General features: G+C 42.5%; 1 long non-coding RNA gene across 1 annotated transcript in view; it reads right to left on the bottom strand.

Moving 5' to 3' along the window:
- Nucleotides 1–740: 740 nt before the first annotated feature.
- The window catches only part of LOC308479932, a 74782-nt gene continuing 56691 nt past the window's right edge, over nucleotides 741–18831 (bottom strand). The window contains exon 3 of the long non-coding RNA XR_013987902.1: nucleotides 741–859. This is a non-coding gene — a long non-coding RNA (uncharacterized lncRNA). The remainder of the gene's footprint in view (nucleotides 860–18831) is intronic.

The following is an 18831-nucleotide window of genomic DNA, read 5'->3' as shown; positions in this document are numbered from 1 at the left end:
TTTAAATATTTTGCTGGAAGCCGCCCAGAGTGGCTGGGGAAACCCAGCCAGATGGGTGGGATATTATTATTATTATTATTATTATTATTATTTGCTGCTCCTTTTCACATTTATGTGTTTTGGAAAACAGAAGAGTGATGAAATCAGGTTCTTCAGCAACACTCATGTTAACGGTTCTTTGGTTACAGAGGGCTGTAAAAATTTATGCTTCAAAGCCTTAAATACAAAGCCTTATGCTTTTAAATTCCAGAACAAACCTGTAGTAAATACAATTTATTTATTTTTTTACATACTGAACAAAGACCCAACGTTCCATTATAAGTAGCAGGTTCAAATTATATTTTCAGTTCTTTCCATATGGCTTCCGTTACAGAAATATGATTGTCAGCCATTTTGTTCATTGTCAAAACAATTTCAGTACTGCTGGAGAAGTACCAGTAATGGCTGCAGATTGTAGGCATGTGTGGCTGCATAAATATTTCTTTTATTGCTTGACACAGCTTAGAACTCTGTAAATATGTATAAATTATTATTGTTTTGCCATCTGTCATTCTAAAAACAAAGCTAAAATAAAAATAATAAAGAATGGTGACGAAGGTTTAGCTACACTAAAATATCATTTCTCTTACTGCACCATACCACTAGCCCAATCATGGCAATTGTCAAGAGAACTGGAATGAAAATCAGGGTAATCAAAATTTTATCTGGTGGATCTTCCCAATGCACTTTTTTTGAAGTACAGTTTGAAAAGAATTGTTTATGGATTCCAGTGATGAAGCCCTCAGCAATGGGGTTAGGCCAAAAGCACTTTGCTGTTGCAGCCTTGTCTTCTGTACATAGGGTAAAGTTGTTGTAATACCTGAAGAGAAAAGAACATGACAATAAGTTTGACAAATACATACAAAAAACTCTTCTGACAACTCTTTCCCTTCTTTCACTCCAGTCTAACAGATTCTTGACAAGGGATCTGTTTCTTTCCAGCAATTTTCTTGCCACAGAAGTGCAGCAACAATTTGGAGCTGGACAAATATTATCTATGCTGGGAGGACTCCATACCCAGCTCTGTCCTTGAATTATGCTAATCTCTGTTACACTTCCATGTGGATATGCCACCTTTGGGTTGCCACCTTTGGTCAGGCAAAATAAGGGATAGGTGGGAGAAAACTGGGGAGCTAAAAATTTACCTTGTGCAGAAATGACTTCAAAGCAATCCATTGCAATGATCAAATGGAAGCTATCTCAGCAACTGAAAACATTCTAACAACAATACTGAAAGGAAATGCTCCCACAAAAAGAGGACATCGTGGGGCAGCGGGCAGGCTTCTGCTGGGGGGGGGCAGAACCTCAATTAATTATTTTTAATGCTTTTCAATATTTTTGATAGTGAGTAAGCCTTGGATTATTCACATGTGTTGTATCATTTGGCAGAGACACCTATGCAACTACAGCATGAGGACATGACTTGCTGAAAAAATAATAACGGTAGCCCTATGATACCCTGCCACAGTATAAAGAGAAAATAAATAGTATATGCAGATATATGTTGGAAACTTCCAAACTGTATATATAGTAGAAAATGCTGAAAGACACCCAGAATAATTCAGGAAAACAAAAAATGAATGCTTTTCAACACAAGCTATGGTAGAATTCTATGTTGAACTGTGTGAAGAGTTTTTGTGGTGATAAAGCTCCTGGCAGTGAGAGGCTGAGCAGCTGTGATGTCATGGACTCCTTGCTAAACCCTAACTGTGGAAGGAATGGAAATTATCAATAGAATATTCATTAATGACCACGTCTGTGTGAGGCAGAGACTCAAGGAAGTTGAGAAAATACAGCAGAAAATGCAGTGGACAAAGAAAACAGAAAACTGAGGAAGTATAGAAGAAAAAGGAAGAGGCCAAAGGAAAAGCTGGGCTGGGGATACAGAAACAATAGGTGTGTGTAGAAAAAGCTCACGCAAGTATGAAGGGCAGGAGAACTTTTATCTGTTGGGAGAAAAGGAGTGTGGCAGGAAGTAAGAAGCCAGAGGGCTGTGCAAGGCTGGTCAAGAGCTGGGATGGGTGGACAAGGAAAGGAGCAATGGCAGAGGAATGAAAAGCCAGGCGGATGCAGGAATGACCACTGATGGAGGCATATTTCCTCAAGAAATTCCTTCTTTCCCATAGGGAACGACAGTAGCCACACAAATAGGCATTGCTCTGGACAAATGACTTGGAGAACCTGCATTTTGGATTAAATATTTGTCAGTGGTGCTGACAAGAAAGCTGAGTCTGGAGGCCATGAATCTTCCAAAGGAGATGGCAAAATATGAGAATGTAGTGAAAGAGGAACAGAGTAGGAACCAACTATCTATCACCCACATCTAATCTAAAACATATTTAAACATAGGCAGCTGGAGGAAATGGATGAGAAGGTTGAGTGGCTGAGTTGTTATAGGAAAATATTTTGGACTGGTATTGTGATTTGTATCCTCAACATGTGGCTTCCATGCCAGCTGGGGTGATACAAACATGGGAAAGGGTTTCTTATGTTTCTATCCCCACCTGAATGGTGAATCATAAATGGGTGCAACTTGTCTAACTTCCCAACCAGATTCAAAATCTGAGGCTGCACAGGTTTTGTCCTTTCACAAAAGAGGACACTTCTGCCTAGCAGCGGCTCAGAAGAGAGATTTGGAAGAGATCAGAGTCTCCCCTTGCAACTGTTTCCTGCCCAGCAGCTGGTTGGCAAGACTGCTGACTCTCAGAGCCCTGCCTGCTCCGTAGACTCTCTAGGGTGGGCAGGCGGGGGTAGCACCCCCACCCCCACCCATACTATGGGAATAACAATACAGTGGTACCTCAGTTTACAAACTTAATCCGTTCCGGAAGTCCGTTCTTAAACTGAAACCGTTCTTAAACCGAGGCGCGCTTTCCCTAATGAGGCCTCCCGGTGCTGGTGCCCTTCCAGCGTTCGGATTCTGTTCTTAGACTGAGGTAAAGTTCACAAACACTACTTCCGGTTTTGCGGAGTTCATAAACCAATCGTTCTTAAACAGGACTGTTCTTAAACCAAGGTACCACTGTGTTGAACAAGGTTAAAGGCCCCAAATACTTTAAACCTTTTCAGTTATTCTTGGATGCATTGGTCTGAAAATAAAATTGTTCAGATTATTTAGAGGTTTTAAGAATTACACATCAATTTAAAAATAAGTAATCCAGATATGTGAGTCTGTAGAAGGCACAATTGTTTTGCCTCTCTCCAGGTCAAATATCATGAAAGGCACCCTGTATTTTATGCAACTTTTAGATAAATGATTGCTCAGCCTAATTACAAACAAAATTAATTTAAAGGATAGATGATTCATGTTTGGGGGTGGTGTGGTATTTCAATTATCCCACACACAGAAATCACTGTGGGAAGAAAAAGAACTCTGGTCATCTCCACCCCCGCTTCCTGCTTCTTCACAGAGGGACATGAGTAGCAGCTGCCCTGTGAGCAAGAAAAGGCAATGGCAGTGAGACAAATGATCATCATAGTCACTTTCTTACAAGGGCTATTTGAAGATCACATGCAATTTAATTATTTGTTCTTTAGCCTTCTTGGTTGAAGAGCAGAATGAAAATTAGTAAAGAAGTAAATAAAAAGTTTCTCACAAATCAAATGCAAGACTGTTGCTTCCCTGGGATCCTCATGAGTATGTCTTGTGCATCTCATTATGTTACACTGAGCCAAAAAAGCGGTCTCTCATTTTCCCAAACCACTCAATTTCTACAGTACAGTTCTTCAAAACAGTTTATCTTTAGCTCAATTTTCAGGTCACACATTCCCAGCTCCATGCATTTTTATAAATACTATTAAAACAACAAATTTGTACATTAGGAGGGGCTTTACCATTGAGTGAGTGCTCCTCTAATCAACCCCACCCCCCGCTCTTTTGGGGAGCTGATGATCACAGCACTCAAACACATTGTGCATAGCAATTGTAGGTATCACAATCTGGAAAGGCTCAGCTCCTCCACATCTTAAGTGAGGATCCTCTTGTATTATACAGCTGCATTTGAAATTATTCCAACCCCATTGCAAATCAGGATTATTTTCAAACTTTACAGACTTTCAGCTGTTTGCAATGAGAAAATCAAACAAAAGCAATTGAAATAGCTCAACAAATGTTGCAGGTGGTTTCCCCAAATTCAGCTGACATTGCAAATTATACTGGTTTCTCGAGTCTCACTATTATTCAACCCCTTCATGGGAAGCATCTTTAGTACTTAGTAGAGCAGCCTTTAGGGACGCAGGTGGCGCTGTGAGTTAAACCACAGAGCCTAGGACTTGCCGATCGGAAGGTCGCGGTTCGAATCCCCGTGACGGGGTGAGCTCCCGTTGCTTGGTCCCTGCTCCTGCCAACCTAGCAGTTCGAAAGCACGTCAAAGTGCAAATAGATAAATAGGTACCACTCCGGCGGGAAGGTAAATGGCGTTTCTGTGCGCTGCTCTGGTTCGCCAGAAGCGGCTTAGTCCTCCAGCAACTGGAGGAAAGTGTAGCTATGCTCCAAAGAATTAGAGAGCTGGAGCTCTTCTTGGAAGCAACAGAGCACACCGTCTCCACCAAGGAGGAGACAGGGGACTCCCCTGAGAAGGACGCTAGTTCACCAACACAGGAGCCAGATATATGGAGAAACGTGACTCAAAGAAGTAGGAGGCCCAGGGTTCGCTCTGATTGTTTAGAAATACACAATCGCTTTGAGGTCCTCTCCCCTAGCATGGAAGACGAAGAGCAGACTCCATTTGAGGATCTCTCCCTCATTACAGTCGATCAGGTATATGAAGACGAGCAGCAAAGTCAGTCCTCAGGGAATGTGCAGGCGACCTTGGAACGGACAGGTCACGGAAGAACCCCGACCAAACCTAAGAGGAGGCGTGTAGTGGTGATAGGGGATTCCCTACTGAGGGGAACAGAAGCAGTGATCTGTGGGCCTGACAAGATGTCTCGGGAAGTGTGCTGTCTCCCCGGGGCTAAGATCCAAGATGTAACTGAACGACTGCAAGGAATCATAAAACCCACTGACAAATACCCCTTCCTCTTGGTTCATGTGGGAACCAATGACACTGCAAGCAATAGCCTCCAGAAGATCAAAAGAGACTACGAGGCTCTGGGCAGGAAATTGAAGCAATTAAATGCACAAATTGTCATCTCATCTGTCCTCCCAGTTGAACGACGTGGCCCAGGGAGAGAGGGAAAAATAGTGGAAGTGAACAACTGGCTTTGCAAATGGTGTAAACAGGAACGGTTTGGATTCTTAGATCACGGACTGCAGTTTCTTGAAGATGGACTTCTGGCAAGCGATGGGCTGCACCTCACAACGGTTGGGAGGAATGTTTTTGCCAAAAATCTCAGAAACCTCATCAGGAGGGCTTTAAACTGACTAATGTGGGGGAGGGAGACAGTGCTCCTGAAGGTAGGAGTCTATCAATTGATGAAGATGATCATCCAAATGTCATAGACCAAATGGAGGAAACAGCACGCAGACCTAGTGGTGGGAGGAAAAAATCCTTAAATAAGAGACACGGGGGAATGATTAATGGACTTCAATGTCTGTACACTAATGCGCAAAGCATGGGAAATAAACAAGATGAGCTTGAGCTCTTGGTACAGCAAACTAAATTTATGACATAATAGGCATCACTGAAACCGGGTGGGATAAGTCCCATGATTGGAATGTAATAATGGAGGGATACAATCTATTTCAGAGAAACAGACCAGACAAGAAAGGAGGAGGAGTGGCGTTATATGTCAGGGATGTGTATACCTGTGAAGAGATCCAAGATTTAGAACCTCAAAGCCAAAGTGAGAGCATTTGGGTCAAAATTAAGGGAGAGAAGAATAACAGTGACCTCATTGTGGGAGTTTACTATACAAAAGGAAGGGAGATAGTAGTAATGGGGGACTTCAATTACCTGGATATTTGTTGGATGTCAAACTCAGCCAAGAGCATAAGGTCAAACAGATTCCTCACTGGCCTTGCAGACAACTTCATTGTCCAGAAAGTGGGAGAAGCAACAAGAGGAACAGCCATTTTAGATCTGGTTAGTGGGGTAGAAGTGGAAGGATCATTAGGCGTGAGTGATCATGCTCTTCTGAAAGGAGCAGCCAAGCATACTAGGACTCAATTTCTTGACTTTAAGAAAGCCGACTTCATAAAACTTAGGGAAGTGCTGGTTAGATCCCATGGACAGTAATACTAAAAGGAAAGGGAGTTCATGATGGCTGGGAGTTTGTTAAGAGGGAGATAGTAAAAGCACAACGTCAGGCAATACCAATGAGACGGAAACATGGAAGGTGCCTAAAGAAGCCAGGGTGGCTATCTAAAGAACTTTTAACTGAGTTAAGATTTAAAAAGGATGTGTACAAAAAATGGAAAAGGGGGGAAACCACCAAAGAGGAATTCAAACAAATAGCCAGCACGTGTAGACACAAAGTCAGAAAAGCTAAAGCACAGAATGAACTCAGGCTTGCTAGAGAGGTTAAAAGCAACAAAAAAGGCTTTTATGGGTATGTTCGTAGCAAAAGGAAGAACAAAGAAACGGTGGGGTCACTCAGAGGAGAAGATGGTGAAATGCAAACAGGGGACACAGAAAGGGCTGAACTCCTCAATGCCTTCTTTGCCTCAGTCTTCTCCGATAAAGAAAACAATGCCCGACCTGAAGAATTTGGAGCAAATGATTCAGCAAAGGAAACACAGCCCAGAATAACTAAGGAGATAGTACAAGAATACTTGGCTAGTTTAGATGTATTCAAGTCTCCAGGGCCAGATGAACTGCATCCAAGAGTATTAAAAGAACTGGCAGATGTGATCTCAGAACCACTGGCAGTCATCTTTGAGAATTCCTGGAGAACAGGCGAAGTCCCGGCAGACTGGAGGAGGGCAAATGTTGTCCCTATTTTCAAAAAGGGGAAAAGAGAGGACCCAAATAATTACCGCCCAGTCAGTCTGACATCAATACCAGGGAAGATTCTGGAGCAGATCATTAAGCAAACAGTCTGTGAGCACCTAGAAAGGAATGCTGTGATCACCAATAGTCAGCATGGATTTCTGAAAAATAAGTCATGTCAGACTAACCTGATCTCGTTTTTTGACAGAATTACAAGCCTGGTAGATGAAGGGAACGCAGTGGATGTAGCCTACCTTGATTTCAGCAAGGCATTTGACAAGGTGCCCCATGATATTCTTGTAAAGAAGCTGGTAAAATGCGGTCTTGACTATGCTACCACTCAGTGGATTTGTAACTGGCTGACTGACCGAACCCAAAGGGTGTTCATCAATGATGTGTATACCTGTTCACTTCCACTATTTTTCCCTCTCAAAAATCAAAAATACACCGCAAACATTTAAAAACAAATCCATTATTCTCAAATCCTCAACTGTCATTACCTTCTTTCTTTGACCTCCTCCTCCTCCCTTTTTTTGTATCCTAGTTGTTAATTGTTGCAGCAAATCCTTTCCATATTTCATAAAATTCTGTCATTACATTACCTTAAACTATTTTAATCTTATCTTACTATAAAAAAACTTGAAACTTAAAACTTAAATCTTATTTTTACCAACTTCTCATAACCATAATATTCTTACATAATTCTTTAAACATTTTTACTAAAGCCAAGTAATTTCATTCCAACATTTTTCTAACATTCATCAATTTTATAAAACAATCCTAGTAGTAGAAAAAGAAATAAAAACAATCCAATCTTCATCCAGCGTCCCTTCCTCCTGGTCCCGGGTTTTGTCAGTCCTTATTATCCCATCGATCTAGCGCATTAACCTGGTAACCTTGTATCCGAAGCCCTTAAGTCTCTTTCATGTCCCTTCCGCAGCTCTTCTTCATATTTGTAACTGTATTTTCCCTTGTCTCCTGCTCGTTTCACTCGTGGGAACTCCAGCTTAACAATATTTTTGACCCTTCTCGACAGATCAGCGCCTTTTCCATAATCCACACTAAATTCCATGTGGTATTTAAGAACATGTTTCAAAATCCCTCCAAAATTAGGAGCCCCACAATCCCAGACATCTCATGGCCCATTGCCAGACTTGAAAAGTCCAAACATCCCTGCATAGGGGGGTCTATCCAGCCCCCCATTTCCAAACCAAACCAAACTTTTTCTTTCCAAATCTGGCTTTTTCCAAGTTCATTTGTCAAATCCGAAAGCTCATGTTCCTGTTGGGCCTGTTCTGTCAGGGCACGCTCCTGATTTAATTCCTGGGTGGGCTCCACATATTTTCCCACTGCCTGTTCAAAATTTCTAATCGAATCAGCCATCAAATTCGTCTTCTCATGTAGCTGTTCCAGTAGGGCATTTGTTTTATAGAAAGCACACAACAGAGCTTCTGAATACATTGTCCTGCAAGGTCAGATGTCTATTCCCACGATTGTAATCTGTAACAGGTCATGGAAGGAGGCCGTGATCGTGCCAGTCCATAAAAAGGGTCCCCCTGCTGACCCGGAGAACTATCGGAACATCAGCCTTTTGTCTATCATCGGGAAAATCTATGCAAAATTTTTGCTGTCTAAGCTGTCCCATTGGGCAAACGACTCAAATTTGATTGGCCACGAGCAAGCGGGCTTTAGGAACAATTATTCGACCACTGACCATATGGTAATTATGTATCATCTTGCCAGAAAATATTCTGCCCCGAGTCGGGGGCGCCTATGTGTCGCTTTCATAGACCTAAAGGCCGCCTTCGACAGTATCCCAAGAAACTGTCTATGGAAGAAATTAGAGAGATGGGGCATAGATAGAAGGCTGTTATGGCTTATAACCCAATTACACCATGGGTCGTCGGCTAGAGTGAGACTCACACCGGCGGGAAACCTATCCAACGAGGTCCCAATAAACAGAGGTGTGCGCCAAGGCTGCATTTTGGCCCCACTCCTCTTCAACTTGTTTATTAGCAATATGAAGCTCTTTCTGAATGAGTCTCAAGCCAACATTCATGCCCCCCGCCTAGCTGATTTTCGCTGCCCTCTGCTCCTATATGCCGACGATGCAGCGATCCTTTCCTACTCTAGAGTCGGTTTATGCAGAGCTCTAAAGATTTTTGCGGCTTATTGCAAACTCAACCATCTGACAATTAATCATGGGAAATCTAAAGTCCTGGTCTTTACCAGGTCTCGGAAAACTTACAGCTGGAAGTTAGATGGAGTCCAATTAGAACAGGTTTTCAAATTTAAATACCTGGGAGTCTTTTTTCACTACAACCTAAGCTGGAAGCCACAGATACAGTATTTACTAAACAAAGGGAAAACAATACTTTATACTCTACTCCAATTTTTTGCGGCCGACGGAGCCTCCCACATCCCTTCTGCATTGAAGGTGTACCATGCAAAAGTGGTTTCCACCCTCTGTTATGCTGCCCCGCTCTGGGCCCCAGGGTCCAATTTAACATCATTGGGGACATTGCAGAATCAGTTTCTCCGTCGCCTCCTGAAACTCCCCATGTGTGTGAGCAACGCAGCCATACGTCTGGAGTTAAGGATTGCATCATTGGAGACTGTCATCTGGAAGCGAGTCTTTGGTTATTGGCTGTCCAGCTGGCATAGGCTTCCCGACCATTACCTTTTTCAGTGCCTCTGGCGGGACGACTTTGTCAATCCGTGGGTAGGAAAAATCCATACCAAACTTCTGAGCATCGGAATTTCCCCAGCAGACTCCTTAAAGATGAACTTACGCTCAGCCAAAAGCCTTATTGAGCAAAGATTAGCAGACATTGAAAATCAACACAACCTCGCCGGGGGTGGGGGTGTCTGCTCCCCCAGGTATCACGGAATAACCCCACCACTTGGCCTTCCATCATACATGTCATCTCTTTCATCTGTACCACACCGACTTGCATTTATTTGTGCAAGGTTCAATGTCCTTCCATCGAACCTGCTGAGCCACAGATTTTCCAAGGGTTTGGTGTCTCCGCTATGCGTGTGTGACGGGAAAACTGTTGATTCTCTCCCACATATAATGTTCAACTGTCCCCTACATAGCATAGCCAGGACTAAATTCCTGGGTCCTGCTTTACTGCGCTTGGTTGGCAGGCCTGTTGAGTCACATGCCGCACTACTTTTGCAGGATACAGATCCTTCTGTAACTCTGCAGGTGGCGAGATTCCTGAATGCGGTTATCTCACACACAAAAACCACCAAAAACAACAACAACATCAAAAACTAATCGGACAGTTCTGAAGAGAGTGCATGTCGGATCTTGTCTTCAGTTTTCCTTTTTCTGGGATCCGTCCCTTGGAGCTCTCCGGGCCCCAAGCTATTATCTGGCTCTGCTCAATGACCCACCCTTGCATCATGGTGTTCACCTTCTGGTGCCGAATATATCGGTCTTTATGCCTCTGTGCTTTTATGTTTGTACATCCTTTATGGGCTAATAGCCGTAAATAAATAAATAAATAAATAAATAAAAAATCTGTAACAGCTGCCAGCTCCCCGGAGTTGGTTACAGTTTCACAGTCTCCCTCTAGCGGGAAAACTTCTATTTGTTCTTTCTTTTAAAGACAAGTCTAGCAACAAAAGTTTCCTTTTTCAGATATTTTGTCAATATTTGTTCCTTTAAGAAGCGAAGGGGAACAATGGAGTCAAAGTTTCTCTTCTTATAGCTATCTGTCAAAAACGTTGTCTCTGGTCAATGAGCTTCAAAAAACGTCAGTCCTGACACCCCGCTCCAGGATCAGGACGGTGGAAAGTTACTTTACTTTACACTCACTTCTGCAGGTTTAAACAGTCCGAAAAAATCCCCCCTCTTCTCCTGCTTCTGAAGGGGGTTCAACAATTTTAAATGATGAAAGTTAATCTTTTACAGGCGATTTTCTGAGCTCTAGTTTGCCATGTCTTTGCTTTAATCTATCTACAAAGAAACGGAAGGCTGACTTCCTGTTTAGACCTTCCCGTTTCAGCGCCAAATTAAGGTAAACTTTTAAGTCCAATTTTCCTTTCTGCTCACAAGTCCTTATTTAGAGTCCAATTGTCCGAGTTTAGGTACTCACGGATGATTATTTTAGAAGCCAGATTGTCCCAGGAAAAAGGCAGCGCTCTCCGGCAACGGCTGTGCGGCTTTGCTCCACGGAAGAAGCAGTTGACTCTCAGCACCGCGCCACTTCCCCCTCTTTGCTCCGGAGCCTGTTAATGGGTTCTTTTGCGGGTTGGGGGGGGCGCTAAAAAGTTCCAATTTTGTTTCATCGCTCCACAAAACAGAATCCCAGAACTTCTGTGGCTTATTTACAGTGGTACCTCAGTTTACGAACTTAATCCGTTCTGGAAGTCCGTTCTTAAACCAAAGCCATTCTTAAACTGAGGTGCGCTTTCCCTAATGAGGCCTCCCACTGCCAGTGCCCTTCCACCGTTTTGGATTCCGTTCTTAGACTGAGGTAAATTTCACAAACCGGTACACTATTTCTGGTTTTGCAGAGTTCATAAACCAAATCGTTCTTAAACAGGACTGTTCTTAAACCAAGGACATAGGTGAGCATTTCAGAGCTGAGTTTTCTTGTGCTTTGGGGTCAATAGTGGTGAACATCTTGGAGTTCTGGCATGGAAATCTTCTGCATTTAGTACACACCTTACTGTGCTCACTGAAACCTCAGTGCCTGCTGCCACCAAGTCTTGCTCCAGCTCTTTTGCAGTCACCCAAGGATTTTCCCCAGCCTGCCTTCTCATAATTCTTGTTGCTGCCCCAAATAGCTTACTTTTTCTGCCCTGTCCAAGTAGTGTAACCACTGTTCATTAACTCTGAACTTGCGAACTATACTTCCAACAATGTCTCTAGGAACATGCAGTGCCTTTGTTATCTTTTTGTATCCTGCTCCTTGTTTGTGAAGGGCGATGATCTCTTACCTTCTTGGACCATTCTCTTGACTTAGCCATATTTCTAACATGCAGCCAAATTTGACACTCTGCAACCCCCTAGCTAGTTCAGGTATTTCAGGTGTTCCAGCTCACCTGGTACAACTGATGAAGCCCTTGATTACTTGCATCAGGTGTGCTTGAGACAACACCTGTTGTATTTGTGTTGTTGTGAGGGTTTCTATTTAGGGGGTTGAATAATACAGTGAGCCTGAAGAAGCCAGTATAAGTTGTATTGTCAGCTGAATTTGGGAAAACCACTTGAAGCGTCCATTGTGTTGAGCTGTTTCCATTGTTTTGTTTGATTTGCTCTAGAGGGGGAATCATGACACATGTCTGATGGTAGAAAACAGCACAAAAGTCTATTTATTAATCTAAGATGTCCATGAGCTTTTGAAAGGGCAGAAAGGCGGCAACTGCTCCTAAAAAATAAAATAAAATGCTATTTTCCCCAGCAATTTAGTAACTTCCATCTTGTTTAATTTTTTATTTTACTTTAAATACCTGGGGGGTGTATCTGGCTTGTTAAAAACCAATTACGCCTTTTGCTTATCAATATAAATTAACATTTGAAGTTAACATAATTTTCTATTAAAATCATTGTTACGTCTATGCTAATAGCCTGACCATTACATAGTTTGATCATGACAAACACATAAAATGACACTATTCATCCGCTATGCTTCTAATACCAGCAGTAAAGTCACAGTGCTAAGCAATGTGTACTGGATTTTTAAGAGAGACTCCCAGAGGAGAAATAAAAGCCTTTCTGGAAACATCTTGGGTTTAAGTGCAGTTAAATCATTATTGCTAGCCTGCATTAGCCAAGCGTCAGTCATCTCAGTAAAAGTTCTCTCACTGTGGATGAACATCATAATACAGCAGCTAACACAACCCCAACTTCCAAGGAAATGGCAGGCAACTGTATCCAGATTGGAAAAGTTTTCACACATGAGGCTTAAACAAGAGAGTAACTGCAAGACAACTATTCAATATAGAAAGACCAGCTCATCTTCTCTGGACATGAACTTACTATGCATAGAAGGCAGTATCAAAAAGAGATTTACTGAAATGTATTAATCACATCTTTTTTTCTTAAGTAATAGCAGGCATGGGGATGAATTTTCATCAGAACCATAGTTTGTGGGGTGGGGGGGTTTAACATTTTCTTCCCCTGCTGCAATCCTGACAAAAGTCCTGAAGAAAAACTAAGTTCTAACACAGAGCTTTGCTATTCACAGGTGCTAACCAACTAAAAGTTCTGCTAGCACAGTGACTTTTTGCTTTACAATGGACCTTCCTCACCTCCTCTGCTCCTCTCACAACCCCTAAATGCCAGAGGTTCTCCAAAACGCCAGCAAGGCAGGGAAGGCTTCTGAGCAACAACAAAATGAGTGAGAAACAGATGTTAGCAGAGAGAGAAAGGCATGTCACAGAACTTCAAGAATTCTGTAGAATGTTCCAATTCTTTAGAATGATCTAATTTAGCTGTCGCAAAAACATGATCTTCTGTTTGTGAAACAACAAGAAGCATGTTGAAATTCAGTAGACCAACCAGAACAGGACTGATCTGCACATCCTTATCCTGCACTGCAACTACTCAATAAAGTTTAATTTAGCAAAATTTACCAAGATTATTTTCTTTTTTTAAGAACCATTCTTTCTCGGCAGGAGGGAAGTCACATGTCCTTTTTGGAGAGAATATTGGAACTCCAAATATAAATGATCTCACCTCATCCCAAATACATTTAGAGCAATGTCATTGAAAGTCAAAAGATTTTTTTTCAACATAATGATAATTATTGTTAGTCTTCATTGTCACAAACACATCTGTTCTATTCATTACTTCTTGCAGACAAACACAGCTGTGAGCAGAAGAAAATTTATAGCAGAAGGAAGAGGTATTTGACATAGTCTACTGAAGATCCTGTCAACAGAGTTTAGGGTAAACACAGTTTTAAGGATCCTGAACAATGTATTTGAAGACCCAGTGGTGGTATTTTATTGTCACAATACATATGCTTTATTTCCTGGCCCACACCTGCAGTGATTGTAAATATTCTGCTTAAGAGAAAAACATTCTGTTGGAAATCTGTTTGGTTAGGTTTCAATTCTTTATTCTACTCTTCCTGTAGTTAAAACACAATTTACTAGTCACATTTTACCAAGGACACTTGCAATATTAACAATAGGGCTCTTGTGGAATTGTGGAGATTAAAAGGGCATATACACTCACAGCAGCTCAAAGCTGACAATATCACTTGGGTTCAACAGCTTTAAGCCAGGAGCAAAACCAGGCTTTATTTCAACGGGCTGACTAAACCAGGTGAGGGTAGCTGATGGGTCTTAAACTCTCACTCACCCTGTGCGTGAAGACAGGCTCCAGCGGATTGAGTAGATGAGACCAAGAGTAGGTCCAATGGTCAAGAAGGCAGTTATTGTGCAAGCTGTGGAGGGAAGTGAGGAGTAGATGGGGCTCATCAACCTGGGAAGGGAGCCCACCTGGGAGAAGTAAACTCTGATCCTAAACCTCCACTGCCTTGTGGGACATATTCGAGAGAAGAGAGAAGTGGCTAAGGAGTAAACCCTACACAAATCCAGAGTGCAATCCTTAAGACCAGGGGTCAGCAAACTTTTTCAGCAGGGGGCCGGTCCACTGTCCCTCAGACCTTGTGGGGGGCTGACTATATCTTTTTTTTGGGGGGGGATGAACGAATAACCCAGAGATGCATTTTAAATAAAAGGACACATTCTACTCATGTAAAAACATGCTGATTCCTGGACCATCTGCGGGCCGGATTTAGAAGGTGATTGGGCCAGATCCAGCCCCCGGGCCTTAGTTTGTCTACCCATGCCTAAGACCTCCTTCCAGCAACTCCTGCAACCAAGCTGGTGCCAAACATCTTCCTCTGCTTTCTGTGGTCACAGGAACAAGGTCAAGAGGGTCTTGTCATCCGGGCAGCCCAGGATCTCCATCCACACTGCCCAGGCTTGTGCCCCAGAGAGGTTATTTCAGTGCTGCTAACATAGCAATTTGACTTCATCCTCAAATGTGAACTGCATGTGTCCCCCACCCTAGGAATGTATGAAGGTAAAATTTATATTCATTGCTCCACCCACTTTTGCCCCTGGCCTCACCTACCACTGGAATGTGGCCCTTAAAAGTTTGCTCAGAAAGGTATGCAGCTTACAGGCTGCCAAAGGTTCCTCACCTCATCTCGCCTCATCTAGGGCACAGTCCTTTGGGGTCTCAGAAATTCCACCTTTTCTCATGGCTGGAATGGACATGTAACCAAAGTCACATGTAACCAAAGTCACTTCCTTCTCTGGATGCCTCCTTGATTTCATTCTTCACCTCAAGGTCACCCTGGGCAAGATCAGCATAAGATATGTGGCAAAAGGGGGAAGTATGCAGAGCAAGCTTGGCCAGATCCACTCCATTGTTTCCCCCTATCCAGCATACTCACACATGCAGGGCCAAGGCCAGCATTAAGACACTTAAAACCTGCAATTCAGATGCAAACCTCCACAGTGATGCTGTGCTCCTTGGGAAGAGCAATATGACATGTATTTCTCTTTAACAACAAAATAAAATAATTCAAGGCCTTCAACAGAGCTTCAGGACAGATGGTGGGAAACTATAACGGGAAAGGAAATTAGACGCCCACCCTTAATGGCCACTTGGGAGTCAGTGTTATGATGCTTTCTGTGTTAGTACAAAAGCCCTAAACGTGTTCATTCTTTACAATATGCAGAGATTTTGGAGCCAAGCAAATTGTGTTTTGCTCAGATCCCGGCTGGAATAATACAGCTGGAAACCAAAGCAGCAACACGAAAGACACCTGGAATGAATCATCAACCCAAAGTCACAGAACGAACAGCCAAGGAAATGAGAGTCAATGATTAACTAAGAAGAGCTCTCAAATCTTGACATTTGTGACTGCCAACCACAAATGAACATTTGGAGCCCATTTTTCAAGAGACACATTAAAGTTTCATTTTGCTGTGAACTAATCAGGCATGACCCCTGCCAACAACTCAGTTTATGGAATGATACTGTAGAGAGCTATAAGCAGAAATAAGAGAGAAACCAACTGATCTCCAGCTGTAGAAAAATCCCAGCAGATTGGATAGGTTAATTCATGTTGAACATTTGGTCTGGTGCCAGAGCCAGTTAGATGAAATTGAGTTTTAGACTACCTGCATTCCTCCCATGTCCTCCATGTTGCTTGCTCACTCACTGGAGATTCTTAGTGCTCTCTCTCTTGTAGAGGTAGAAAAATTCACTTTTGCAGTGACCACACACCAGGAATAAAGAGGAAATTTACGATATATTTCCAAACAGGAAGAATCTCCATGCTCAATGGTTAAACTTAATTTTTGCAGTTAATTTTTGCAGGCCAACAAAATGAGTTCATTGTTTTGTTTTTTTTGTTTTGTTTTTTTTTAAATCATATTTATTAAAGTTTCCAGAAATATAGAAATACAAAGAAACAAGAAAGAGAAAAAAAAGATATTTAAAACCTTACTTTCATTGCCTACTTTCTGGGACTCCCCCCCCTCCCCCTCCCAACTGTATTCCCCTTTCCTTAATTTGGTTCTACAAGCTCTCACTCCCAGTTTGAAGCTTAATTTGTTTAACCCACTATCCAAATTGAATTGTACAAATCTTACCACCGTCCCACATCATTGACAAGAAAAGAAAAAAGATTTTCCCCAAGATCCACCCCAGTTCCTTCCACGAATTCCCTTTTTTAAACACGTCCAATCAAAATAAAATGACATACGTAAGTTATATGAAGAAATAGAAAATAAAAGATATAAAAAGATTCAAAAGATGGTTACACAGCCTTTGGATTCTAAATCCCCCCCCCCCCTTCTCCGGTTTGAATTCCCCATGTCCATCAGTCTATACGTTATCAGCCTGGAGGTCTCAATTCATGGCCAAATTTCTCCCCAATTCCATCTTGCCGGTTTTCTTTTAATTTATTAATTTTAATAATATTTAACTTCAAGTGTCCAATCTAACAAAGGCCTTTAATTTCCTTGATCTTTACCACTCCTCCCATTGTTCTTTCCGTGTCGTAGTCAGTCCTTTGTTCTTCTTATTCCTCACTTTCTCAGGTTTCTTGTCCTGTTCAGCTGCTAAAACGTTCTAATTCAGAAATCTGGTATCTCTACAGAGGTTTGTTATTCAGGAACAAAAACTTACGTCCAGTCCCTTCCTTTCTTCAGTAGAAAATTCTATTGTCTCCTTTAATGTAAATACCTCTGTAGACAAAATACTATTTCAGTTTTGCAGCTTTCCCAGAAGATAACCAGTCCTGTGCGAATCCCAGAGTATTTTTCCACTTACGACCGTTCTTGTAATGTCCCGAAACCCCTCTAGGGGGATTGTAATAACTTTGTATCCTCTAATCCAAAAGTCAAATTTGTTGTTCCTTATTTTCCGACAGTTTATATCCATATTGTAGCAAATTGTAACAAAATTAACCAGCAAAGTCCTCATAACAAAGTCCTCTTTATATTCTCCAGCTTTGACAGCTACTTTGACAGCTGTCAAAGTCTCCGTCTCTCTTCACCAGGCTCCGCGAATCGCCCCGGTTCCCGGGGGGGGGTTGCATTTTCCTTCTCACCCTCCACTCTTCTCCTCCAGCACAGTTCTTATAATTTCCCATCGTGGAATTAATGATTTTTATCAGGAGTATACTTCTCTTTCGACCTTGGTTACCCAGTCCTTGTTTTGGAATGTTTACAATGGGGGGGGGGATTGACTTCCTTTTTAGATTGCCCCCGCTCGTGCCAAATCCGAAAAAAAAATTCCTTTTTTTTTCTCCTTTTGAACCCGGTTTCCCAATTACTCACGGGTTGTTGTTAATAGTCCAAATTTTCAATGGAAGAAGTCAGCGCTCTCCGTCGAATGGCATGCGGCTGCGCTCGGCAGGGAAAGCAGAAGACTCAAAGCACCACGCCACTCCCCGGCACCCGATCCGAAGCCTTTAAAAAGGCTCCTTCACGAGTCGGAAGGGCGCTAATGGTGCAAGCCGAGTCACCCATGTCCACGGACTCCGTGCCCGTGGTTTTTAAGGGTCCCCGCGTCGCCGGCGCGGTAGGACCCAGCCCCTGCCGAGCAGACTCCCTCCGGAGCTCGGAGGGAGTCCGCCATTCGGCGATGGCGCCAACCCGGAAGCCCCCAACAAAATGAGTTCATTGAATGCTCAACTCCTTCATCTCGTAATGGCTGTAAGCTGTTCATTCGAATCTGTCACAGAATCATAGAATCACAGACTGTGGACTCTCGAGGGAGACTATTCCACTGTCAAACAGCTCTCACTGTCAGAATGCTTTTCCTGAGGTTTAGTTGGAATCTCCTTTCTTATAACTTGAAGCCATTTGTTTGAGTCCTACCCTCCAGAGCAGGAGAAAACAAGTTCATTCCCTCTTCCATGTGACATCTCTTGAAGCTGGCTCTCATAACTCCTGTCAAGTCTCCTCTTTTTCAGACTAAACATACCCAGCACCTTCAACTGTTCCTCATAAGGCTTGGTTTACAGACCTTTGATCATCCTGGTTGCCCTCCTCTGCACATGTTCCAGCTTGTCAACATTCTTCTTAAATTGTGGTGCCCAGAATTGGACACAGTATTCCAGGTGTGGTCTGACTAAGGCAGAATAGAGCGGCACTATTACTTCCCTTGATCTGGACACTAGACTTCTGTTGATTAAGTCTAAAATAGCATTAGATTTTTTAAATATTTTTTTTGCTGCTGCATCACACAGTTAACACATTAAGCTTGTGGTCCACCAAGACCCCTAGATCCTTTTCACATGTATTGAACTTCATTTTGTTAATTTGGGCCCAGTTCTCCAGTATGAATCCTGATTCTGTCTTCTGCAACATTAGCTACCCCTCCTAGTTTGGTGTCTTCTGTAAATTTGATAAGCATCTCCTCAATTCC

This window comes from Podarcis pityusensis (assembly GCF_964106645.2).
Source record: "Podarcis pityusensis genome assembly, chromosome: 6".
Lineage (NCBI taxonomy): Eukaryota > Metazoa > Chordata > Lepidosauria > Squamata > Lacertidae > Podarcis > Podarcis pityusensis.
This window is presented reverse-complemented; position numbering and strand designations above follow the sequence as displayed.